The sequence below is a fragment of the Phaenicophaeus curvirostris genome, chromosome 10 (assembly GCF_032191515.1).
Source record: "Phaenicophaeus curvirostris isolate KB17595 chromosome 10, BPBGC_Pcur_1.0, whole genome shotgun sequence".
NCBI classification, from domain to species: Eukaryota; Metazoa; Chordata; class Aves; order Cuculiformes; family Cuculidae; genus Phaenicophaeus; species Phaenicophaeus curvirostris.
Window position 1 is genome coordinate 17,779,736 of NC_091401.1, and position 27,502 is coordinate 17,807,237.

The 27,502-nt window shown below is 42.3% G+C and overlaps 1 protein-coding gene across 7 annotated transcripts in view; it reads right to left on the reverse strand.

Annotated features, from left to right (window-relative positions):
- The window catches only part of LOC138724841 (calcium-activated potassium channel subunit beta-2), a 150,567-nt gene that overhangs the window by 96,303 nt on the left and 26,762 nt on the right, over window positions 1–27,502 (reverse strand). For 2 of the 7 annotated variants that reach the window (XM_069865174.1, XM_069865170.1), the window contains exon 1: window positions 5,484–6,039. The exons of the other annotated variants lie outside the window; for them this stretch is intronic. The gene's annotated coding sequence lies outside the window, so the exon portion shown is untranslated. Of the gene's footprint in view, window positions 1–5,483; window positions 6,040–27,502 lie in introns of those variants that run through there. 7 annotated transcript variants of the gene reach the window in all.

A 27,502-nucleotide genomic window follows, 5' to 3' on the forward strand; every position in this document is an offset into this window, starting at 1 on the left:
ACGTTTATAAGGCCTATCTAAATTTGCAAATTACTAATGGTTGTCAGTAAGGAGTACCACTCTGCTGAGGTGGAAAATACCTTGCCTGCAAGTGAAGTACAGCCAAGTATACTGAATGTTTTCTGCAACAATTCTATAAGGCAGGCAGTGTTATCCCGTCCCTTCTTTGGTACCATGCCTCAGTAGGCATGCAAGGATGGTGCCATCCAGAGGGCTCCTGCCAGGAGGGTGACCTTGGATAGATGAAATACTTCGGGCTTAAGCAGAAACTTCAGTCCCACTCTGGTCTCTGTTCCACTGAAAGAGAAATGGGGAACTAGGACAAATGCTCTTTTGTCTTCTCTGGTTTTCAAAATGCTTCTGGCAGTGTTTCACGTAAGACAACGCAGTGGCACACAGTGCTGGAGGAACACTGAATTCAGACAAAATTGCTGAGTGCCTGGGGTACTGGTCCTGGCTGCTTATGCCCTTCACTTCCATAGTCAGTGGGTTTAGCTATAGCCCCCTCTCAGTGTTTCAGAGATCCTTACCATCTACAGCTAGTCTGACAGTTTTCTCATTTCCTCTGAAACAGAACTTTACCCCTGCTTTTGGATCTACCAAGTCCATGTGATGGGGAGTTATTGTGCAAATCAGTACCAAGGGTCCAGCAGGCAAGACAGGCTAGTGCAGGCTTTGATGAGGTTTTGTCCAGTTTTGAGATACAAAAGTGTTACCTAAAGAGCCTGTGCATTTATTGGAGTAGTTTTGAAAGACAGCCGAGGGCCTCAGGGCTGCCAGGTCCCTCCTGTGGAGTTACAGAAGTAGATGATAAATAGTGGGGATGCTCAGGTGCACTGTGTTGCTGCCTCCAGCCTTTCAGGGACCTCAGAAAAAGATGCTACCTCTTCCAGATGTTACTGTGTGTTGGTGCAGGGCTTATCACTGGGAGCAATCTGCTCTCAACTGAGTATCTGAGGCACCAAAGCACAGACCAGAGGGGCAACCAGCAATGTGGGCAGAGGTGCTGGGCTTTGACTTCTTCCCTTTGAATTTAACTAGATCTTTAAAGGTGGTCTGTATAAAATTATCTCACTTGACACAAGCAGAGATGGGGGTTAAGTATTGCCAATAGGACAGTTTTATAATAAGAAAGGAAAATTTTTGAACGTGTTTTGAAAACCTAATAGGAGTTTTAGTGGTATCCAGCGGGGGAGTTTCAAGTTGGGATTTCATTCTAGACTACATTGTGTCAATTTTCGTCCTAGCAAAGGTTCTATGTGTTTTCTTTGATTTTACTTCCTCTAATTCTTCTCATTCTCTTCCTTTCCCTAAGGAATATTAATCTGGTGTTACATGTGCCCTGACAGAATATGTATTGCCCATGGTGACGCTTGCTGTGTGGCTTACACACAGTGCTTGCTGAGGGCAATTTAGGCATGTTTCCACTTTTAGAATAAATAAGGGTATCTAGGATAATTGGACTTCAAAATTGTTGAAATGGTAGAAGACTTTTAATGGGGATGTAACACCGTTGGTTGGCTCTGTGCAGTTGCAGCAACCCTCTTGGTTCAGCGCACACCTGACTTACTCTACATAAAGTGGGAAGTAGTTAGACAATCAAGCTCCCTCAGTAGGAGATCGGAGGTTTCCTCCTATATGACATAAGTACAGTGCAAAAATAACTCAAAAGACAAATATATTCATGTTTTATAACCTTCTCCTCCTCATTTGTTTCTGAGTCAAAAGAGCTTGGTGTTTTGACAGCAGAATTGAGGTTTTTTGTCTCTGAGAAAAAGCACTTGACAGAAATTCTTCACCCGGCTGATTTTCACTGTTTTGAAGCCATGTGCTAGATGTTAGTTAGTTAGTTAGTTAGTTTTCTTCTTATCTATTATTTTCACAACTGTTCCATACTTCCCTGGCAGTCATCAGATCCTCGCCTGACCAAAGCTCAGCTGTGTCTCCCCCTTGCTAGACTGCACCAGTTGTGAACACCCCCGTAGCTCTTGTGTGTTGAAGGACTGGGAGACCATGGCTCAGGGCTTGTTGTGGCCTGGGCTTGGTAAGACCACAAACCTTGAGGTTAATGACCCAGATTCACTAGATTAATTGTGAAAAAACTGTACTGGTGTGTTTACGTGTTTATGCTGTGTGAATCCCTATCTCCTAACGTACATACTCTGTGTGCGGCTGATCCCCCCTCTACCAGCTGTCACCTTTATTTTCCCTCTCTTTCAATGTTTTGTGTCCCAGAGTCACTGCATCATTGCTGATGCTGTATTGATGTCTTCATGCCATGCAATGTGCAAGACAGGCACAACCGGAGAGGCTACAATGTGGAAAATTTAAAGATTTCTGTGATGGTGATTTTTCCATGTATTATGGTTGCATAAAAACTTTCCATAGCCATCATGGACTTATATGGGAGAGCTAGGGAGAACGTGGGGACACGCTGTGAGAGAATGGCCTGTGCAGCGCACGGTGGATGATGCTGACTAGTCATGTTAACAGAGCTGCAAGAATTCGGGCACTTTTCATGAATATTCATATAAAACTGAAAACTATTTAACCTAGCTCTCACATCTGTCTAGTGGGAGCACTTCAGTGCTTATGTGTTGCTCGTATGACTACTTGCAAGACATGAATTTTAAATCTGACTGCTCAGATAGTGATGGAAATTCAATATGAAACAGTATAATTGGTTGTGAAATTTGCAATTCACTTTCTGTGAGTTAGCTATACAAATCATCTAATCAAGGAGCACCACGTGGCTGAACTAAGCAACACAGTATAAATATGCACACATTTGCCATTCCCCAAAGATCTGTAAGTCAAGAGTTATTCACTGAAGAAATTCCCAAATAATACCAAATAAATAAATTAGAAAATTGCATGAGCTCCACAGATAATTTATAAGAAGAAGGGCAAGTGAGATTCATGGCAAAAACTACTCATTGAGCTTCTGAAGAAAATAGGGAAATGGTTTCTCAGCACAGTGAATCAATCTGATGCAGTTTGCTTCATTTTCTGCTGTACATTGATGGAGCAAAGAGAATGCTGAGAGATTTCGAGTAGCTTCTGACAGGCTCTCAGATGAATGGATATTTGCTGCTGGCAGAAGTTTTTGTAAGTGGCAAATTTGTGCAGAATAGTTTTGAAAGCAGATTTCGTTTTGGATCATGGGATTTGCAATACGTCTTATTTTACAGGTGAAAATGCCTGAAATGCTCTTGCTACAAAATTTTGCTTTGCATTTTGCTTTATCTGGAGACCTGTATTCAGCCTTGTTCCTCTAATATCACCATCTGTATTTCCATTGCATTGTTAGTACCTTAACCTTGCCCTTATCTGCGAGGCAGGGCTATTACCCTGCCCATTTTGCAAAGAGGCTGGGGGATTCGTCCAAGTCCCCTGCGAAGTCTGTGGCTGAGCGCAGTGTGAATGCAGCCTCCCACCTCCTTGTGGTTTTACCCCATAGGCTCCTTCCCTCAGAAAGGCACTGAAGTAAAACAAAGTAAAATTGTTTAAGTCTCTGGGCAAAAGTGAGATGATACTTGATTTCCACATGCATTACTAATTTCTGACACCAATTTCATTTCTCTGCGTAATATCTCTTTGATCCATAATGTAAACTGCTAGAAACAATTTCTTTGGAAGAAAGTTTCCACTGTTATCATTCTATACCAAGTGGTGTGTATAGCACAGGTTGAAAAGATTTTTTTTTTCCCAATTTGCAATGCAAATTAATGCACTTGACTGAAAAGTTGTTGCTTGGATCAAATGGAAAATATTTATGTTATGTTTTTTAAAAGGAATTCTCACCATTCCTGGTCCAGTATTGCTTCTCTTTGGCACAATCTGTATTTACCTTGACTGAACACATTTAGCACTTTTGTTGTTAAATCGTTATCCGTGTTTTGTTATTTAAATGAATTATATCATGACCTATTTACCATGTAGTTTATAATACACTGAAATTCTACTTAAAGAGAGCATTAGTAGGGGCAAGTAAATTCAAGTTACTTGATAAGTCCCTGCTATATAGGAATTCTTTTTCTAATGAAGATCTAATGAAAACTATCAGTCTAACAGAACTCTCCAAGTTGTGAGCTTTTGACAACTGTATTGTAAAGTAAGCTTAATGACACCCACATTAAAGGAGATTTAAAATGGCATCATAACCTTAACTTTAAAATTTAGCAGGGCAAGTGATGCCATACCTCTTACTGCAAGATGTGACTCTCAGCTCCTTTAAGTGCATTTTTAATAGCTCCTCTGAGAAGCATTTCCGCAAGCCGAACATTTTATTGTTGCTAAATACCACTCACTCTGAAGTCTCTCTCTATTGTTTGGAAATGAAACTTTAATGCACATGTCTAAACAATTCATCAACACAGGAAACATCACACTCAGATCAAACACACCAAATGATAAAGATTCTGTATATGCATGGGCATCAGATTTTCATTCATTAAGTTCTCTCTACTTCTCTTGGTGAGGGTCACACGCAATGACAAAATGCAAACTTGCAGCCCAGCACTGACCTCCTTGTCTCGTTTTGCCAGGCAGACAAACATACTCTTTGGTATTTGGACTTTTCTTGTCTAGTGTTGCTAAACAGGCACATCATAAAAAAGTACACAAAGCTTCTAACTTTGCATATCATCTCCTGGTCTCCTGGCTGAAGACCAGCTTTTTCAAGGGGAAGCTTTCCTGTTATACTACTGAGTGTTCATTCCCCCCTCAGCCCTCGCTCCCAATCCTTTCACCGTCCAACTAAATGATATCTACATCTTTCCCCACTCTGTTGTTTCTCAGAGGGAGGGAGGGTGGCAAGGGGCTGGCAGTGGCACAGGAGGAAGTCACACCTTTTTCTGCCTGAAACTACAATTCTCATCTAGCAAAACAATGCCAACAGTGCAGAGGAAGCTTTGATTATGCAAAATGGATGGACACATCATGCCTTTTTTTTTTGCAATAGGCTATAACCTAATGAGTTCTTCACCAGGAAAATCCCTCCTGCCCCCAACTCCTTTTCAAACAACATTGGTTGCGCTCCAGATACATTTTACCTGTTATTAACATGTCTCCCTCATCTTATAGGCTCCGTGACTTTCCCCTTTCCCTTCTATTTTTGGGCAGATTCCCCTCTCCTCCCACCTCAGAAACAGCCCATCTGGCTTTGTAGAAAAGCAGTAAAGTATTTTCTGCATGACCTCTATGTATTTTACTCTGTGGGAAGAGCAACGTGGGATGCACACTCAGCAGGCAGTGAGATTTGAGCCAGTGTGTCCTGGAGGCATTTCTGCCATAAAACGCAGGACTATCAACAGTATTTCCACACTCAGCTCTTCCCCCCCCACTCTGTCCCATCACCCCCTCCCCACCACCACTTCACCTCTGCCGACTGCACCTGGCTTTGCTTAGAGAGCCAGGGAGCAACGCACAAACAACGGGCACCCAACAGCAACACCTCCCTTTGTTTCCCATGCAAATCCTACCTTCGATAGCTGTCACATCTTCCTCCGAGGCGCAGCCTAATTAATAATAAACAGAGATCCAGCGGAATCCTTCAAACTGCCACCAGTTGTTAAGCGCTGTCATCGTTCCCTCCTGGTGCTTAAACCTTTTTGGACCGTTAATGTCACAACCCCTGCTAACTCATAGCTCAGTATTCCCCGCTCAAAATGTCTGAAATAGTTTGGAAGGACAATAGGAATGACAGGCACACTAGACAGCCATGCTTGAAATTAGTTATCTCAAGCTGACTTAAGGCTGTTTCGTAGTGCTTTTAAGGCATGCACTCGGTAGGGTTTATTAACCTAGGCTAGACATGCCATTTCTGCTTTTATTCAGTGCTGTAATAGGATGGCTACTAGAAATGCAGTGATAGGTCTAACCCCATTCATTCCTCTGTAGCTTTTAAACCTCCCCAGGAGAAGAAATAGCTTCAGTCATCCTTAAACTTACTGAGGCTACTGTTTCTGCAGAGCAGGGTTTCACACATTGTTTTGAAACTACGGAGAAAATCACTCCCGGGAATGGAAGGTGCCGTAGCTCTCACGACTGATGTGAACAGCAAAATGAACGCATAGCATCCGCCCCCACTGCATGCTGAGGCTGTCGCAGGAGTTAGTAAGAGTAATGATTGGAAGCTGAAAGTTCATAAAACTCTATAAGGCTGGTGTGGCACAAAGCGAATGAGGGGGATATATGGACTGCACTGTGGTTTGTATTTACAGAGTCACAGATGTATGCTGCACTCCCCAAAAGGCAAAATACCGTTTGCAGCCAGCAGAGTCTTGCAGTCTGAATTTGCGAGTTGACAGCACCTGGCATAAGGATGAGCAGTAGAAACGTGAGCGATGCACGGCGTTTGCAGTGCCTGTGATGTGTGGAAGAGGGGTGGTGAGAGGAAGCTATCGCACACTGCTGTTTTCAGTAAAACCGTGAACATCTCTAGATCCCAGCTCAGAAATATTAGTGCTCTGTCGAGGCATTGGAACCTTTTTTCTTTTGGTTGTCAGTTAATAACCAGCCTGGTTCAAGATGGATCAAAGCTTGTTAACATCTGCTGTCAATTCAGTGTTGCTGGTCTCAGTGTGGTCCCTAGTGGACGAATGTAAAAGCCACCAGCACAGAGGTGCCTGCCAGAAGCTATGGAACACAGGCTGAAGGACTAGCGAGACAATCTGGTGCTAAGGTAGACTAGGAGAGGGCAAGTGGAGTGCTAGCACTTTTGTTGTTTGCTCAACACCTGCCTGATTTTTGGTACCACCCAGTTCACAGCTCTTGGCTTAAAATGAAAATACGATGCACAGAGATGTCTCAGGAATGAATGGTGTTCGGAGAGTTTAAGGAGGAAAGCAGATCACAGTGAAAACCCAGCTGTAGGTGCCTTATGCTGTATGAACTACAGGGGTTCAGAGAGCACTAATGGCAAATATGCATTAGGTTTTAAAATAACTGGGACTTGAGGGTATGGCTGGTCAAAGTGTGAGTCTTCTCCTTTGAGAAGCTCTGTTTTGTATTTGTGTTGGTCTTTTGCACTGGTGACTGTTCAAGACTGTTTGAAAGTTGCCTGTGTGGGAGAAGATGCTGCTGGTCTGGGCTGAACACTCTGGTAAATTCTGCCTTATGCCTAGGGAGAAAGTGGCCAACTTAAATCCCTCTTTTTTTCTACATCACTTTCTGCCACCATCACATCGCATGCCCACGCTGCCAAGGGCTTTATCAAACAGCACACGTCACTGTATGCACTCAGTGTGGGCCACAGGTCTCTGCTCCTTCTGAACTGGCCTTTATAGAAACTATTGAGTGAAAGCAAGCCTCTTGCTGGTGCAAGCAAGCCATAGATGCTGATGGGAACATCCAGGGAAACACAAAGCGTGCCATTTGCCCCTGACTCACCATTGCTCCTAACAGGGCTGCCTTTGCATTCTGTGGTTTCCCCTGCCTGTACTTGTCACTCTTGGACATCCTCCCTTCCTGTTCTCACCTCCTGCATCTTACACAGCCAGTGTGTTGGAGGGGATATCTCAGGGCTCCAGGGTTTTTTCTCAGTTTACAGCGGGGAATTATTCACACCAGAAGCTTCTCACAGAATTGGAGGGAGCAAAGGGGACTTTGAATTTTGTAGGCGTGAATCTTAGAGTGGGCCATTACATGTTGACTTCCACCGTGGCTGCCAGAACAATACCTGCCACTTTCACTGCCACTTACCTAGCATTTTTCATAAGTACTATGTTCACCTTAAGGTGGGGGAAAAAAAGGAGGAAAAAGAAGTCCTCCTTGTCCTGAGCAATATACTACTGTCTCACTAAGGGGCTCACTGTGCAACTGATTTGTAAGTGGTTTGACACAGCAGTTCTCCTATTGGAGATACACAGGTCTATGGGTGCCAGCTTTGTTGGTGATCTTTTGAGGGATTTCAGTACAACAGTGTTCTGTGACAAGTTAAAGCAGGTGATCATCCACCGTTCCCCAATACTGCATACTGAACGCAAGGCAGCTCATATGAAAAGGATGACTGTCCCAGCTCCCCGCTTTCTCATGCAGTGAATTAATTACCTACAGACCTCCCTGCCACAATGATTCCAAATGCTTCAACACTTTGTTGTAGGTCGCTCAGACTTGGTGGTTAACAAGTGATAACTATCTGCAAGAGCTGCATAATGGACAAGGAGAGGTACTTGCATTGGGTGTTAATCGAAAGGGGGGTAAACTGTTCAAGGTGTAAGGTGTAGGCTAACAGGGAATGATTAGAAAGATCTTCTAGGAGTTTAATTAATTCAAAATAGTTCAGTTTAGGGAGATATTCTATGAAGTTTCCCCTCTCCTTGGGATTTTTCTAATCACTAGCAGTAACAGCAGTTGCCATCAGTGATGGGACTCCCTATCCTTACCATGGATTTGCTGTTGCTGCATTTTTCTGATGCACTGATGCATTGATCTGATGCACTGTTTCTCCTTGCTGGAAACAAGATACAGAGAGTGAAGGAGCACTGATTTGGTTAGGTATGGCAAATTTCTGTCTTCCTGGACTATGTGAATGTTACAAAGTAGAATTGCCCCAGGAAACAGAGGGCTCACATGTGCTTCCACTTTGCCCTTCATCTGAAAAATCCTATTGACTTGTGTAGGAGCCGAGATTGCTGCTGAGTTCTGCAGCAGTAGACCCTCTTTGAGAAAACATTGCTTGTAAAGGAGTTGCAACAGTTGAAAATGCCTCTGTCTGTTTCTGACCAGTATTTGCTCAGGGAACAGCCAAGGAGGATGAAGGAGATGAAGAATTCAGAAGATTTGTAGTTTGCATGCTGGCTGTAAGTCAAACAATATAATGAATGGAGCAACTAATGCATAATTTCATTATGAGTCATCCTAATTATAATGAGAATTTGATAGATACATAACTAGAAAGTGTAAATATCTCTTACAAATACACATTTCTAATTGCACAGTGAAGTACACAATATAATTAAAGCTGCAGGTTACACATTCAATAACCTTTTCTTCTCCTGTGGTGACAAATTCTCTAGGAACAGTAAGAATTTGTTTTGAAGTTGCATACCTATCAGACAGCATTCTTTCTACCCACTTGCTGTCTTTTTCAGACAGCAGCAGGGAGTCTCACTAATCCATAGATGCCTGGTGTGAATCATGTATGAAAGGAATTGCAGGAATGATCCATTGATGCTCTTCCATGTTGGTTCTCTCTGTAGAGAGTCAATGGTCAGCGCAGAGTTAGCCTGGCAGAGCTACAGATGTGATGTGTGCAGTAGGCAGTGGGTTGTATTAAGAATGTTTAACTACAGTGTAAATGAAAATTGGTCTTAACAAGAAGTATCCTTCAAAAGAGATAATCTAAATTCTGTCATAGACATCTAGACGCTACTGGGATTTGTGGAGCCTCAGATCAGAACTGAGTTTTGCACATGGCTTCTACTCCCTAGACAGGGTGAATCCAGTGTAGGGGAAGATAAGTTCCTAGCGGTGATCATGGCTACATGCATTAATTCCACTTCTGTCTTTGAAATGCAAGAAGTATTAAGAAAGCTGGTTGAAGTAATTCCCTACATTTGTAGCTCTGGCTGGTCTCCCTTCATTTTCATGGGGTAAAACAGGCAGCACCTGTGTCTTCTACAACTTGAGAGTGCAGTAGCTGACACGCTGTTGCAGGAAAACACTCATCCGGGCTGCCCTGAGTGATCCCTTGTTTACTGATGGTGAAAGGTAACCCTGTGTTTGGCCATAGTCCTGCAGTCTCTCTCATGCTGATAATCACAGGACACACAAGTGTCCTGGAAATCTGTTCATTTAACTGAGTTATATTACACCAACTAGCTAATCACGTCCATGTGCTGTTTGATTGTTGCCCTTTATATGCCGACTCTTGCCTTTTTCGCACATAGCTCTTTTTGAGCCACTTGCTGAGGAGAAAATAACTACATCTGGAGTGTTGTTAAATGACCCAGAAGTTGTTGCTTTGCAGGCTGACAGTATTTGATGCAAATAGATGGCTTCTTGCTGTGAAAATCTCCTTGGTTGACAACGCATTGGGTACTTTTGACGACAGTTGTCTGAGAACTTAAAACACCGGCTCCTCTTTGCATATTCACGCTATCATTCTTATAGAACTGCCAGTATTAAATTCTTCCAGTGCAGTTTCAGTTGAGGCCTTTCTACTCCCCATTTGTTCAACAGCTGCTGGTGTGCATTGCTCCTCTTTGCCTTCAGCTTTTGCCATCTGCCGTCATTAAGTTGCCCAGGTGTCGGAAATCTTCTTGCTTTTCTCTTGTAAACATTATTCTGCCTTCTTCTTCACTAACTCAACCTTCATTTATGTAGAAGCTGATAGATCAGGCTAACTGTTCTCAAAACATCTGCTACATTTCATACTTTATGGGGAGGATGGGGAACAGAGTATGCATACTTGCTGGCAAAAATAACGACTAGTTAACCCTTCACTTTCCATCTCCAAGAGCTAGCTCTTTTCCTGCACTTCTGGCTGTACTAATTAATGAACACTTTGCCAGTTGGGATGTTACCTAGAGCACATATTTCATAAAGGACAACTCATTTTCAGAAACATCAAAGCTTCCACATACTGCAGCAATGCCTAGTCCTCGGTGGGAGCAGCAGTGATGGGACATATTGAAGACAGTTACTGGCAAAGTCATCAGAATAAACCTTTTTCCCTTTTCAGACTGCTTCTGCTGGTGTAAACAGAGGCCACTTCACTGACTTCAGTATGTTTTCTGCTCAGATACAGGTCAGGCATCCTTTTATGATTACCCGGAGGGGAAATTCAGACTCAGGGAGTGTCTTTCACAATGATGGGTAGTGTAAACTATTGACTTCTTTTGGCAGGGTTAAAGAAATTAAATGATTTCTGCTGTGTCCAGTCCTCCTCAGTAAATTACTGAAGATTGACTGTAATTTGAACAGCAGCAAAACAGGCTGTTTACACAATGCTGGGTCCAGTGAATGTTTAAATGCTTAAAGGCTGGTAAAATACGTATCTGAGGATGCACACCCAACTGCTGGGGCCAGTCTCCAGTGTGAGCATTGAGTAATTTCAACAGGATTTCATGCTTCAGTGATTTGACTCTCCTCAGTTTGGGTCTCAGTACCAGCACTTTCAAAGCCTGATTTTGTGTGCATCTATTGGGTAGAGATGGTCTCCCGCTCTGAACAGTTCTGCTGAGCAGCAATTACTGCCTGCTGCTTTCCCATTTGTTAAGCAATGGATTACTGTTCCAACATGTGCAGCCCTTGTTGGTCTAAGCTCTGTGTGCAATTCTCCAAATTTACGCCTCTCCTGGAATGTGGTGATCAGAGGTTGTTTCTTGCTTGTTCAATAATTTCCTGAAGCACTGTTCCAATCAACACTGCTGTGATTTCTTTGCTTTGTGACAGATAATGCATTGTGCTATTCACCCTTCACAGGGAAACCAAATTGGCCACTTAGATGCTCTCTGATTTTGTATACAGTGCCTAGCTGTTTCTCCACCATCAACCCTCAATGGCTTTTTCTATCCTTACTTTCCTATTCCTATGTTAATATTACTTCTCCAGAAACTTTAGCATGATATTGCTAGATAATTCTTTCCTTGGCTTTTTTCCCGCCCCTCTGCAGATCGTTTACTATGCAGTGTTCGCCTTTCTTCAGGATTCAAGCATCCCCTTTAATCAGTTCTTCCTTTTATTCTTTACTCAGCTGCTGCTTTGCTTTGGTGGAATAGTCACTTCTCTGATGAAGCTCATGATTCTATTTCTGTTCTCTCTCTTTTTGAAAGGTCTTTTGCATCAGTGAAATGCCTGTTTGGGTTTCTTTGATGATTTGGTGCTGTACACTAAGCTCTGAATTCCAGGTATGAAAGATCATGTTGTGGAGGAGCAGGAGGGAAAGGGACTCTGCCATGCCCAATGAGGGGAGTTTTCAATGAAGCAATAACAGGAGCAGACAAGTAAACAGTCTTGGAGTCAGGATCTATACTATGGAGAGGCTGTTTTGTAGCACTGTGCCTCAGTTTCCCCTTTTGGAAACCAAGAAGAATCCTCTGCCTTTATGAAATGCTATGGATAAAGAAAGAACAGAACTGAAAATAAGTCTTGTGTAGCTAATACTGAGGCTGTCTTTCTGACAAACTTTGAATTCAGAATAAGAGCCTAAAACTAAGTAGCCTGTGTCTTGTGTTTTGCACAGTATGTTGCTGGTCACATACCTGTGCTCCTGAATGTACAATTTCCCTTGCAGTTTCTTCACAGACATCTCACAACCATTTAATGTTTCTTCCTTGGACTAAAGGGGACTGGGAAGGAAAGGCTATTTTCCCCTGTGTCCAAGGTGTCAGAGCCATCAAGGTCTTAGCAGAGCTGTCACAACTTCACTGACTCCATAGGCCTCTCTGTTTTCTTAAACTGAGGACGTTTTGGCATGAAATTGGCATTTGCAGTAGTTAGAGAAGCACTGGAGCTCTCAGGTCCAGCTCCTAAACAAACTGAACACCTCAGGACTGTAACCATGCTGGCATCTCTACCCTAGCTGGCAAAGTCTGTCCTGATAGAAAGGTGTTTGTTTGTTTGTTTGTTTTCCCCTTATGCTCTTCACTGCTTGGGCTGCTATTTTAAAACTTTGAAGCTGTTGAGGTCATACTGGAATCCCCAACGTGGTCCCAAAAAATAGCAATGCAAGCAAGACATCTCACGATGCTTGCTCTGGCCTGAGCATTAGCAGCTGCCTTTTTGGTGTGGAGGTGTGCAGAGGCATGCCTGTGTGGGAAAGGCAGAATAAAATACCCACCCTTCGATGGACCCTCACCTTCTCTCAGGTTGTAGAGGCAGTGGTTGCTCTTGTATTAATGCCAGGAGGCACTGTGTGTGAGTGGAACTGTGCATGGAGCCGTGGGGTTGCACCCTGTCTCATGGTTCAGGGTTGTGCTGGACCTGGGAACAGGGTGGCAGGAAAGACTTGAGCATTTTCCTTCCATTTCTCTCTAGCCTTGTCTTGACATCCCTGGCTCTTGCATCAACGATCACCATGGACACTTATGTTGCCTGCATGATGCAGGGGGTGATGCGGAGGGTAAAGATTAAAGCAAGATTTTGGCAGCAGCTATGTAGCAGGAGGGACATTACCTGCGTTGAGTTTGAAGCCCAGCCTGTCTGGAGAAAACATGTACTGGCAAGGACAGAAGAAAACTCTTACAAGGTGTTGCTTTTTAATTTTATTGACCTATAGTCTGTAGGTGGTGCTCATATGGACCTAACTCACACCAGGGCACATGGCTGCAGGGTGTGTGGCTACTGCCAAAATTGTGGGCAGAGGGTTTATCATCATGAATATAAAAAATTCACCAAGGTTCAAAATCTTTTCTCAATTTTTCTGTGTAAAACCAGAGGGATTTGATTATATTTACTACAGTAGAGTTGTTTGGGATTTATACCACTGAATGCAATATTTGGTCTTAAACATACATCTCCAAAGATATATAGGTTTTGTACAAAGTTATTTCCCACCCATGAAAAACTTACAGCCCCTGTATGAAGCTGCTACTTCTTCCTCATTATTACAGCAGCTCAGGACACAGGATGTGCTTATGGATAAATGACTTGGGGAAAAAAACTGTATTTGGAAATCAAGGAGATGCTTTCCAAGGAGAAAAAGGCACAATGATAAAGCTTTGCCTTTAACACAGGCTACAGATATACTCCTTTGGTATAAACATATTTTTTCATTGATAAAAGAAATATCTCTTTTCCATACTCTCTGATATATTTTTCAATACTGCACGTGCAAAAACTATTCATGTATCAACACAGGCTGAAGTGAAGAGGGCTCCAGAGGAATTTAGCCAGTGATTATGCCCATACTTCATTACGCCCATTGAAGTAGTGTTTCATTCTTTCTCCACTTTAGGTAGTTTTAAAAACAGAAAAAAGAAAAAGGAACAACTTGTCCATAAATATACCTGTAATCTGACCTTTTCTCTGCTCTGAGCAGTTTTAAGTAGACTGTCTAAGTTTTTGTGTCTGTACTTTCTCTATTTTGGGACTCTTAGAAATAGCCTTGACTCTAAATTGTGGGCTGTAGAGAGGTGCAGCAGATGCACTGCAAGCTGTGGAGTTCATCCTTAGGGGAACAAGTGGCCATATCCTTAGCAAAAAGCACTGCGTGAGGATTTGTCCAACAGAACATAAATCTTGCCCTTCTACTGCAGGGGTTCTCAGCTGGAACTTTAGGCCACGGAAACCAGCTACATTTTAATGGTGAGTAAGTAATATAAAGCTGAAAAAACAGTCCTGGAAAGTCTTTACTTCTGCAACCAATGCCCCAGCTCCGGTGTAACCAGCTGGTTGTTGCAGGATCAGGCTCTGGGGATGCATTTTTTGCCTCAGCTGCCAGTGTTTAAAGATAAAAGCACCCTGATGTCCCTCCCATACACACACACACAGAGGAGCACATGCTGCATCTCTAACTCTTGGCTTTCTCCTTTAAGTTACTCTCCTCACACCCACAGGCACCACAGGAAGGATGTACTTTCTTTGCTTAGTTTTCATGCTTACATTTCAAATAAGTCTAGGTGCAGTGAACAAGTAAAAAAACTCAGTTCCTGGAAATACAATACCCCTTGGGGGAAGCATGACGGATCATGTAGTGCTGGAACGAATATCCCCAGGGTCCTGTTTGTCTCACATAACATGTCTATATACCCTTCCTCTCCCTGCTCCCAGAGTTACTATTATTTTTGCACAAAGGACTAAGCCAACTCATTCCCTTCTTCTTCTCTGCTGCCCAGTGGCTCCTGCTTCACCCTCCTCTCTGGTGCGCTCAGCTGGCTCATGAACCTCTGCCAGGCTGGTGGGTTTATGGGTACACTCAGCCTCAAACAGCAAACTAACCTAATCCCTCAGCAAAAGAAAGTTGACTCCTTGGGGTGCCTGTCTGGCTTTCCAGACTTACTATACTGTCTGCAGAGTGGAAGTAAATAACTGCAGTAGAATAACAGGCCCTCAGCTTTCTCTCTAATGTGAATAGGAGCAAGTCCACCAAACAAGCAAAGTATCTCTGTCCCCCCTGGTTCAACACAAAACCTCAGATCTGGTCAGGTTTAATTGCTCACTGGTACGAAAGGGTTGGGAAGCCCACGTGAGCAGGAGGGTCTCTTCTTAAGCTGTGAAGGGCTCTTGGGGCACCTGTCATGTGGGAAAGCTGTTACTTGCTATTGAAACACGGTTTGCTCTCTCCCTGTTGGTATGCATTGGGGATGCAGAGGAGCACTAGGAGGATGCTGGGGATGGCAGAGATGGCCTAGGAGCATGAAGTTCCTTGCAATGGGGCTTTGCTTTCCCAGACTTCATGCCTAAGCTTGGCATAGCCTTTCCCAGCAAAGAGTGCACTGAAAACCTCCCCAGATCCACAGGGTGTGACAGCCAACACAGCCTGTGTCGGTGATGGGCATCTGCCTTGCATACAGTCTGCAGGGTTTAAAATGTCTGTGTGAAAAGCCATTCCAAAAAAAGAGTAATTTGCCTGCTGGTGGAAGGCAGAGTTGGGCCGGTGTAGGCAGTGGCATGAGTGTGTGCAGATGCAGGGTTGGGCAGCCAGCAGCATCTGCAGGGGTATTGCTCCTGCCGCCCCTCTTTTCTCTATAAGAAAACTCATGGGGAAGCCAAGTCAGGGTCTGTTTTCATACATGAGGTCAGTAATGAAATACTTCAGTGCATTTGTCAAGATAGGCTTTCAAGCAAAAGGAAATCCAAATTGTGCCTTTCTAAGTGGTAATGAAATTGACTCTCTAGCAGCTGATGGAGTTGGTGCAAATGGGCAGTATTTCACCTTGCCAACCCATAATAACACAAAGGATCCTTGCTCTGGAGCCAAGTAGGAACCTAGTGTTACTAGATTGGTAGCTAGTGATGTCTCCTACAAACCACAATGAGGAATACAGGTCTGAGTCCAAAAGCTGAAGAACTGCTTTTTCTTTCCTCTCTTTTGCAAAGAAATCCATCATGTGTGTTAATTATTTTAGATGGCTTGGTCCTTTCAGGGTTCCCTTTCAGGGACTTCTCCATTGTGTCAAGAGCTGTACAATCATTGAAAAAAAGACACTGTCTACCCAAAGTTATTCATGTGTCTTATTTCAGTAGCCTCTTGATATTTTAGCTACGAGAACATTCCTTAGCCCATATGAAATATCTGAGACACTGTGAAGAAATTTTATGCCATTAATTTTTAATGTGGCCATTTTTAATGAAACAGAGAACCAGGATTCTGTGTTTATGTATTTGGTATGATATATATGAGATATATTCTCTACTGTATAGCTATTACTGTTGGCTATAATTCCTGACCCTAGATGTACAAATACGTTTGACCCCTAAAAAATTAAACCCTGAAGTGACATCTAGAGATCTTTTGTCTGTTTAATAATAACAGTCAGTAATGTTTGGGTATGGCGGGAGAACCACATAAATGTAAGTATGGTCCCAGTTACTGCCAAGCAATATAGTTTTACGAAGGAAGTCTTAAATTTTCCTGATGCCCTTCTGAATTCAGTGGGTTGACAGGAATATAAACGAGAAGGAAATTTCCCCCTTTGCTGGCATCTGATTTCTGAGTTGGATTAATTATGACAAGAGCTTTTTTCCCCTGCATAATCAGATTTGCTAATTTCCTTCCTAGGTTCATAAAACTATTTTGTGAAACAGAGAAAATGAAGTGGGTTTTTCTTTGCAACAAAGTTCAAATTTGTCTGAACTTTCAACTGGACTCTGGTCTCCTTTCAGGGTCTGTCTTTGATAATAATCATGTTTCAGTTTCATTACTTTCCCTTCTAATTCCAGTCACTGACCATTCATTTTATTTTTTATAATAAAAGTAGGGAATTAATTGTCCATGCAAGGCTATTTGAGACAGTCCTAGAACAGCTCACGTGAAATGCCCTCATTTTTCTTAATTTTCATTAACGCGTCAACTTTATTGTTTGTATGTAGTATAAATGGTTGGACTCGATGATCCGGTGGGTCTCTTCCAACCTGGTGATTCTATGATTCTATAAACAGTTAGTATAATGCCATATTGCAGTTTTGTACAGGATGGCTTGGAGGTCTGTCTCAGTAGTTATTAAAATGGTCATAGTGCTCCTACACCTTGGCATGGATGTTAAAAGCGAGGAGGGGGGATGAGGTGAACAAAGGCAGAGTAGAGGAGCAGGCTCAGAAGTGTATCATTGCAATGGGCAGTCAGCCACTAGAACGCAAAAACAAAGCATAAAAATGTGATGTAACCTGTGCAAGGAACATAATTTCTGGGAGTGAAACACATCCAGCGCACGGCCTTCCACCCTCATCTCCCTCCTTCAGATAAACTGTACCTATCCTGGGCTAATTATGTTTTTTTAGGGCTTACTCGCAGATTAGATCTATGAAAAGCTGGCGCTGTTTATTATCTGGCAGTAAAAAATCACATCTGGCCATCCTAAAGGATACTACCATCACCAAAATAAGGAGGAACAGCAAAATTTTGAGGGGAAAAAGTAAAAAAGCTGCCTTGGCTGGGCAAAGAAAAATTAATTCCTTGGTGGGTAGGATGAAGGGAGGAGAGAAAAGAAGGGAGAAGAAGAGATGTTAATATGAGTAACTTGCTGACATAAATTTAGCACACAGAAGCCTATCGAGTCTCTAAATACAGGTTATTTTCAATAAGTGACCAAAAGATAGAGATGTGCTTAGTTTTTAGGTCCTCAGGCAGAAGGCTATGAACATCTAATAGCCTGTTAGCTGCACTGTCCAGAAGCCTTTGGATCAAACCCAAGCAAAACCCATGTAATGTTCTCAATTTTATTTTAATTTCTAATCACCTGCTTCTATGTACTTTGCAGTTTTCTGGACTGTTTTGGGAACAGATTCCCTAACTGCCACAGGAAAAGATATAACATTTTGTTTCCATGGGTCATGTGGAAATACAGGTCTTGCATTATTTTTCTAGAACTTGGTCTGTTTGATTCCTAAACCCCTGATTCTGTATTTTGTCCCTGTAAAAGCCTGATTTCAAACCATTTTTGAAGAATGTAAAAAGCTCCAAACATAAAAAATGTAGAAAAGCAAGGAATAGAGGTTAGCTACTACTCTACTAAGGCTTTGCTGGAGCAAATATGTAGGGAATCTATCTCCAGATGGGGCACTGTTCCTGTCATCCCTTTGTATATTATTTGCTTAGTATATTTTAAGAGAAAAATATTATCTATGTGAGTAAAGGCTGTTTTTTCTGATCTCAACATTATACAAAGCTTTACAAAGGAGAAGGAATTCTTTCTGAAGGAAACAATGCAATACAGCTTTACCAAAGGTATACTTTGTCAGATTAATTTGATGATTTTATTTGATAAGGTAATTGATTTTCTTGACAAATTCAGTACAGCAGATCTAACCTCTCTGGACTTCTAAAAAGTATTTGACATAGTGAAAAGATTAGTCAAAATGGAGAGAACAAGGACTGGTGGAATTATGCAGGAAATATCTGGAAATTTAAGGAAAACATATGATGTATTTGGGGCAGTTTGGGGTGTAGCGGCTGCCTCTGCAGTCCCTTTAGTGTTACTGGAGAAAGTTGATTGCATTTATAATTCTAATGTTCCTGGCACAAAGGAAGAAGCTTTAACATTTGTGGCTGAGATGAAATTAGAGTGAATTAGCATAATAGTGGAGATCTAGAAAACTGTATTGAAAATTGAGGTGGTCTTACGGGCTGCAGCAGGAGAGATGAAAGTGTGAATAGGGATGTAATTGTACTAAGAGCAAGAGTGGGACCTGAGGGAATCATGCCATGCATTATTTCTATGAAATGATAGAGGTGAAGGAAGTGAAAGTGTTTTGGGGTGTCTCAAGGGAGCCTGGAGAAACAATTTGTGAATCTATGATCCATCAGACATCCAGTGCGAACATGAGCCTGATGAGATTCTACCTGGAGCACCAGATAGTCAGCCCTGGCACACAAGTTCAGACAAGATCTGTTAAAATAGGAAAAGCTGCAGAGAAAGGCAGCCTTTATTTGGCTTTGAAAGATGTGATTGCTCTCTTTAAATACAAGGAGGTGGAGGGTTAACACTGGTGAGTGAGAAGAGCTATTTAAACTCAAGAACAGTGTTGGCACAAGAGCAAATAGGTATAAACGGGTCATGGATAAACTTAAGCTGGAAATTCTGAGGTTTCCAGCCACCAGAAGAATGAGGCACTAAATTACCCCTCTCAACACCGGGTGGAAGTGAAAACAAACTAGGTAGGACATAGCTTCACTGCTCGATGAAAGAGATCTTATGATACAGTGGCTTGTGATTGCAGAGGATTGGTCTCAGTGACGCAGAACTCCCTTCCAGCCCTCCTTTTTTTTCTGCTCCTGTTGGGAGATCTTCAGTTTCACAGCGATTCTGTGAAATCCTACCCCCTGCAAGGCAGAGGCTAAAGAGGGCTTGGAGAAAAGACTTTGCACTGGTCAGAAGCATAGAAAATATCTACTGAAGGCCAGCTGTGTGAATCCGTGCGTGAATATCCCTGGTGTGCATGTTTGTGGGTGTCAGCATCTTTTATGGCCTCTGGATGAAAGAATCAGCTTGCGCTGAGCTGGGCACCCCAGCCAGGGAACACTGTGCTTGGCAGGCACAGCAGAGCGGCTGCTCTCTTGTTCCTGCCCCACAGAAAAAAGCGTCAGGCTTTCTTGCAACTGAAAGATTCATGACCTGTGACTGAAACTTTTATCTGTACATCCTGAAAATAGAGCTGGTCTGATCCTCAACTCCCATGAAACAGCAGCAGCAGAAGGTGGAGCAGGCAGGCATTGGCATAGCAGTGGCAGTTCCATTCCTCTTTTCCATTCTCAGTCTCACTTTCTAAGTGACCTCCAGCTGCCGCTGCTTCTGTCACCTTCATCTGGGGAGCAGCATTGAAGCAAGCCACGTCCCCTCAGAGGGCTGTGGCATTCACAAGTGAAGCGTGCACCTCTGCAGACAGGGCTGCTGCTTTGCTGCAGTGTTGCTCGCAGGCCAGTGCTCTCAGGACATGCACTAACAGACTCCTGTAAAGAGTTAGTAGCTTACTTTACCCTGAGTCTGACTGCACCAAAACCTGCATGGATGTGCTGACCGCTGGCCTTCCGCTAATTGCATCACCGAGACGTGGGGATGTGAGTTGTAGGTCAGGGCTGTGCTGAGGCACTACACGTCTTGAGGTTAACTGGGCACTTCGAGCAGGTTTGCTCTTGTCTGCTGGAAAATGCCACAGTGATGCATCTCAGCAGGCAGGGGGATTACAGCAAAATGATACAATCCTTAAAGACCACAGTGGAAGGTTCTCCTTCTACTGGCTTGGAGCAGATGTCTCCTTAGCTCATGTAAGCAAGGCTAGCTGAGGAACAGCATGGCTGAGACATCGTGTTATGCATGAAAGTACCTCTTGACACATTTTCATAGGAGTGGCTGAAGCAGCAATGATGCTAGTCAAGGAGTTGTTTTTATCTGAGCAAGCATCTCTTCAACTCATCCTGCAACTGATCCTGCCTTCAGGACATGAAGGTACTTGCAAAATCCATAAATTTACTATCAAGTCAGGAGCAAAGGGGGCTCTATTTTTTTTCCAGCAAATGTCTGTACGTTTTATTTTTAAAAGTTCAGGCCACGAAGAGTGTACTGCACCATATCCAGGTGGTATTGACTGAAATGGAATAAAGAAGAGTGTAATTGAGTGTCCAGATTCTATATGCACTTGAGCAGTCCCTGGTACTTCAACAAAGAAGAATGAACATTTGCTTTTGGGAAGCTTCTTTGTGTCACAGGGTTAAAGATCGGCAAATAAGCCAAGATCTGTAATCATTGCAGAGCAGACTGTTTCCCAGAGGCAAAGAGCTCAGACCAAACCTCCCCTTTTTTGCTGTGTGACACCTACTAGAGCTTCTCCAGCAGTGATCTTCACTGAATCACTTCTGTAGTCCTTTGTAACTGGCACTGGTATTTCTGTGGCTTCTTTTTTTCTTCAGAGGAATTGAAAAGACTCTGTCAAATAAAGAGTACAAATCTTGTCTTTGACAAAAAAGACAAAAATAGCAGATAGAAGAATTAAAAAGACCCAGAGGACAGAAAATGATTACTTAAAAGAAAGAAAGAAAGACGCAGGTCCATTTTTCAGTTTGACTGAGTTTTGGCTCACATTTTCTTGTACTGCCTATACAGGAGCTTTTGGAGTTAGAGGCTCACTGTTGGGTTAGCTACCACCATCCTGAGTGCAGACACCTTGGGGCAGCTGTAGGGTTACAGAAGGAAGAGACGTGCCCTACTGAAACTACTTAAGATTTTCTTCTAATGACAAACTTCTCTAGAGATAGGAAACACTTGTCAAATATTGCTCTTGAGAGAAATTATTATGGATCTCATGAATACCAGTTGGGAATTACTCTGGTGATGAAGAATTCATTGCTATCTTTTGTCACTGAGTACTATACATGAATGTGGACACTGATACTTTTCCCTGGCTTACTCCCAAGGAGAATGCAGCTGGTTGGAGCCTCTGGTTGCTGAATGTGCTGTTGATTTCTTGGGCCAGACTTTATTTCCTTGTGTTTCAGTTTGCTCATTTGTAAAGCAAATATTTTTTCTATAGCTGAGGGTATGTATAAAACCAGGTGGTGTCCCTGGAGTGATCTGAGAATCCTGGCTCTCCAGGATCAACTGACTCCACTGGAGTGGATAGAGCTCTGCTAATCAAACCCAAGGTCATGCCGACCTTGACTGCTGAACATGACTGAGCTACTTTTTTTTTTGTTGCTGTTAAAATAGATGCACTGAAAACAGTTCACTCACTTTTGCCATTTTGGCAGATTCCCTTTTACTTGGTGCTTGCTTCAAGTCAAATGGTCAAATTATAAAAGGTTTCCGTTCATCCAGTAGATGCCTCAGAATGAGAGGAAGCTGGCAAAGATGACACTACTGCAGACATAAGCTGCCTGAACTCAGCTATTACAGAAGACTTTTCCCCATCACCTAATCAAGTATTAAATAGCTGAGAAGTAATTACGCCTAATGTTTCCTGATCTCTTCTCTCTTTGCACAAGGTAGGCTATTCTGTTTCTGAAACACTTGCCTCATGTTCATGGCATTTGGCCTGCAGCAATGAGGTTCAGTCCAGCCCCAGAATGTTTTCTTCTAATAGATGGTTCATGATAAGCTGGAAATGCGTCACTCACCAGCCAGTTATTTCCACATCATAAACTCCTAATACTTCTTTAGACTGATGGGGTTTTGAATTTGCTAAGACCTGGAAATATGCCAAATATTCTTCCATGCATGATGCTTCTTTTACTTTAACCACTGTTGAGTTAATTGTTGGGTATTTCTGGTGCTTGAAAGCCCCTCCATTTGTTCCCGAGTATTAGCTTGAAGCACCACACCATTCCACAACTAGGAGCACGCCGCATATCACAGGAAACATTTGTGCTTAGATGTGACCTACCACCCTGGCCATGGGGGTTGCATTGCTGGCATTCCCAGGACTGCAGGGAACTCCTGGGGCTGGGAGCCAAGCTGTCCTCACATCCAAGTTCCCACTCAATGTACTCCGAACCATTTTCTTTAAGCTCTGCACGCCACATATCCTATTCTACCACTTCTTTTCCTGTTTTGCTCCCCCACCCACCTTTCCCAATAAAATCTCAGTAAAGCAGCCTGTCTGGGAAGTTCAGATTATCGCTGTTTTCTGGAAGGAGAGGTGTTTGGGAAGGCAGTGAGAAGGCACTGACTATGAGTAAAGATTTTCAGTGGTGGCTTGACTTCTGCACTCAGATCTCTGCTGATGCTGTTGGGATGTAATTGACTGTTGGTCCCAAGAACCAAAATGCAATTCTGCTTCATTAATCACTTTTCTAACTGGCTTCTAATGGTCTTATCAACATGCTTTCCCATCTGCAAACTGTCCCATCTTTGAAGTGCTCTGCCTACTCACCTCTCCCTTTAATCAGTTCCTGTTACGGCAAGCCTGGGAACAGCAGAATTTTCTCTTTTCGCCACTGATTCCAAGTCTGATGTGCCTACCAGATCCTTCAGATGCTAAACGCTAGTTAAGATTGTGCCAACTTGTCAGTGATAAACCTTTTTTTTTTTTTCCTTTTCCCAGAGGCCTGTGTGTACAAAGCTTCAAGCATAAAAATCTACTTCACTCCTGAAACTTGGCAGACAGCATCTCAGGCCAAGAGCAAGTATATTTGCCAGGTTAAAAACAATAATACATTTGGCCATTTTTCATTACTGAAAGTGTAAAAATACTAGTTTGTGCGATGAAGGAGTTTATAAGGTTATTTAACAAAAATGAGTTTGATTTAGCACAAGGATTTTCCAAGGAATTCATTCTCAATACAGCCTTTTTGCAGTGCTTTAAATCCCTCCTCTTTTAAGGTTAATGCAGGTGCATTCACACAAAGATGAGAATGTACCCTGCAACTTTATACTTAGTTCTCCAAATGCATCCAGGATCCTGGGAGTTAACAATATCTGCAAACTACTTGCATATGCACATGCATGCAAATACACACAGGTGCGGACATGCATGGATTGTTTTCTCTTTGCCCTTTTTAAAGCTCTGACCTTGTATCAACTCTTCTTCTGTAGCTAAAGGAACTGCTCCTTCCAGAGCTCTGCCAAACTGTTCTCCACAAACAAAAGCTTTACCTCCTCAATGCACAGCACAAAGTATCTGTGAGCTGCTGTTCGTGAATCCTGGCTTCCCAGCCTGACAATAGACCTCACGGCATGCAGTGAATCCTTCAAATGTCAGCTCCCCTAGGGACCACATTTCAAAGGACAGCAATAGTAGTAATACTTTTTACTTTTGCCACACTTCTTATCACAGGATAGCAAAGCATTTGATCAGCACTAGGTCCTGACTACAGTCTTGGAGTAACTTTGCAAAAGAGGGGCGTGCTGGCATCCTCTAGACTGATGCAAAAAAATTCTCAGCTTGAGTGCAAGCCTCACCAGAACCGCCTGCAACAACAGTGGCTTGTTTTCACTGAGCCGTAAGACTAGAGGTCTGGACATCCCCAGCCATGCAGGCAGGATGTCATGCAAGGAAGGAAGGAAGGAATAAGGGGAAAGGCAGTTAGAGCAATGAGAACTTGCTTTTCCTGAATCTAGACAGTGTGAATTAAACTGATTCAGCCCGAAACGTTTTCAAGTCACAGCAAACAGCCATAAATCATAGCAAATGTAAATGCCTGCAAGATCACCTCTGCATTATCAGTTGTAGCTCCTGATGTATAATCTTGCAGCCATCCCTACCTGCATGACTGTGTAAAGGTGGACAAAATCTCAAACTTCAAGATATATGAAACCTCTAAATGTTTTATGATGCCTAGAAAACAGATTAGACAATGCAGTCAGTTTACTATGAGTCACAATGCACAACAATTAATAATAAGAGCACAGTTCTTGACAAAATCCCTCTAAACACAAACAAAAGCCTTCCTGTTACAAATGCAGAATCATACTATATTGCTTAATTCCACTCCAAAACACTTCAGATCCCCAGTCCCACTGGAGAGCTTTATAGTTATGAAAAATCCAGTAGATGAAAACAAAAAGGTATGGCAGAAGCCAGACTGTCCAAATTAAAGCCTCTGAGATTCTCTGTAAATCCATTACAGAACATAAAAATCATTAGTTTATCTCCTGCCTTCACGTCTTCCTGACAACTTAGTATCCAAATGCATTATCAGCGGCTGTTCCTTTGCGACTGGTAACAGCCAAATAAAAACAGTAGGTAAAGAGCTTGTGGCTACCAGCATAGACCTGAGCACTACAGGAGCTGCACTTTTGCCACAGGCTTGCTATATCTTGGTCAAATTGCTTAACCTTTTTATGCCCCATCTCCCTCTCCATCCTGGATAACAACTGCTGATTTACTTCACAAGGCTTTTGTGAAGCTCCATTTGTCAATGCCTGTGATGTATTATTTATTGTCAAAGCCATAAACAGTCGCATCTTGAAGATGCTGAGCACATCACCTGCATTTTGATTTCTGCCAAAACCTTTCTTTCTCTTAGGACAAACCCTTTCTTTCTCCTTCACTAGTGCAATCGTCTTGTAGTCAATGATGATTAAATTTAACAAGCCAATATGCATGTTTGGGGCCATGAAGTCTGCTCCCAATTACCGACTTTCCGTAACAGGGTAGGCTCAAGAGAAAGTAGAGAAAGTCACTGGATTTGTGATGCGGTGGTGGCAAAAAGCATTGCTAGTTTTCCAAGAAGCTTGCAATTGGTGTCAGCATCTTCAGCAAGGTGTTACTCATATCTGAAGGACAGCTTTTAGGGTGATAATATGCCCTGCATCAATGCTTAAAGAGCAAGCAGGACAAACATCTGTGAAGAAAAAACTGAACAGAGCCCAGATATAGCACATCTGTCTCTGTTAATGCTATATAGGGTAAATGTATCTGAGAAAAAGCACATAACAAGAAGAAAAAATTCTATAAATCTTGGTGAATATATGGTTTTGTTTTAAATATTTTTTTCTTCTGGTGATTCTGGTCTATCAGGCTCCCTTGCTCCAGTTATAAAACCTGATGACAAACTAGGCAGTGGCTAGATTTAACATACATCCTGACTGACCTTATCTAACTGACCTTGCACCAAAACAGCACAGTGTGCTGCCAAATTCTCCAACTCTCTTCAGTATCATAAGTCTCAGGAGCTCCATTTCCTAACTAATTTTGCATCTGCTGACCTTATTGCGTTACCCAGAAACAAAACCTCCAGGCAGTCGGTGGGGGCATTTAAGCACGCTCACAAAAGAGGGAGCTATAGGTGCAAAACTCTACTCTGCAAATGCAAAAGCAGGGGCTTGACTGGGTAATGGGCAATGTTGTGAATTACAGAGATTAGCAAGGTCTCTATTGCTAAAATAAATTTGGCCTCCAAATTGAACCAAGAATAAGTATTTGACTAAAGCCCTGCCACACTCTGGAAGGCTGAAGATGATTTAAATTATATGAAGAATTGCATTTCTAAAGATCCACCGTTTGAGTTTACGGCAGAACTCTTCTCAACAGTTAAAAATAAACAAGAGGAAGTTAGAAATATATCTTGTGACTCTCCACAAGAGTTTTATGTTATGTCGCTTGTTATGCAAGCCAAAAATGGATTTAACAAAAAATGGCACTGACTTTTCAATCATTAATGGCACAATCAACTAAAATACATAATCTGTTGCAGTGAACACAGTGTTTGTAAACATGTGCAATTAAAATGGAATAAGACTCAATTATAATGGGTTATGTGTGCATAATAATGCATATCATGCAATTCTTATTAGTTGGGCTGTACCCTGAGCTCAGTTCAGGAGGAAATTATATTGAAATGCACTATAATGAAGAGGAAATTTTAATGAGAAGACAAGGTTGAAAAAATATTACTCAAAGCAGAAGGAATTAAAGTGTCCAGAGGCAGAATACAAATGACAGCAATACAAAGTCATTTGACTATATCTCCGGCTTTATGCAAAGATGAGAAATTTATACTTGACAGCTGCCAGGAATTAGGTAGTCAGAATTTGCCCTGCCGGTTGCCACTGTTGTGAGAGCAGGGTTTGTGCTCTCTGAGCTCTACACAAATTTTACTCATTTTCAGAGGTTACACATGGTGCAAGTGAAAGAAGAATTTACCTCTCAGTGCTACAAGACTGTTTGAATTCTCTCCAGCTGCTTTTTTTTTTTTTTTTGAGTGGGGGGGGCCCAAACAGTACTTAATTTATTTTCTTTCACTTTTTTTCCTCTGGTAGTACAGGCTTATATCCAAGGTACATATTATGCACCTAACTTATCTTTCCCTTTGTTTAATCACTCATGGAAGTTGATTTACTTCACATGAATTGGTTTAATTAACCATCACCAGGAGTGGGGGAGGACCACACTACATTTTCTAATGCACAAAGAATTACTGGTAAACAGAGCCTAGGTGATACTGAACACATAAGAGCTGATCTCAGCTAAAATATGCACATCTTGTCTGATTCTGGAAACAGATAACTCACAAACTGCTTTACAAAACCCACTTATAATGGGTACACATGTATAACAATGCAAACTGTGCTACACTGATTAGTACAAGGCTTTCACTTGACTTAATCAATATTTGAGAGGTGAAAGCAACACAGCATATAAAGTGCAACTAAATAAATGAGAAAGCCAAGATGCTGTGTTGCATTAGCTCCACATTCCTTAGGAGGCAAAAATCCTGAAGAATAACTTGTATTGGCTTGGACAAGGCATTAAGGACACCTGCCCTGAGCTGCTTCTTGTTGGCACAGAGCAGCTACACTTAAGAACATAAAGGTGTGTTTCTGCAGAGTGGTAATGAGTGGCTGTAAGAGTGAGATATTAAATTGGAAATTTTACACAGAGGAGGAAACCTCTGTGTGTGTCAGGTCCCATAGTTCCACTAAGCATAAAAACTCTCAGATAAGCAAGAAAAAAATGTCCA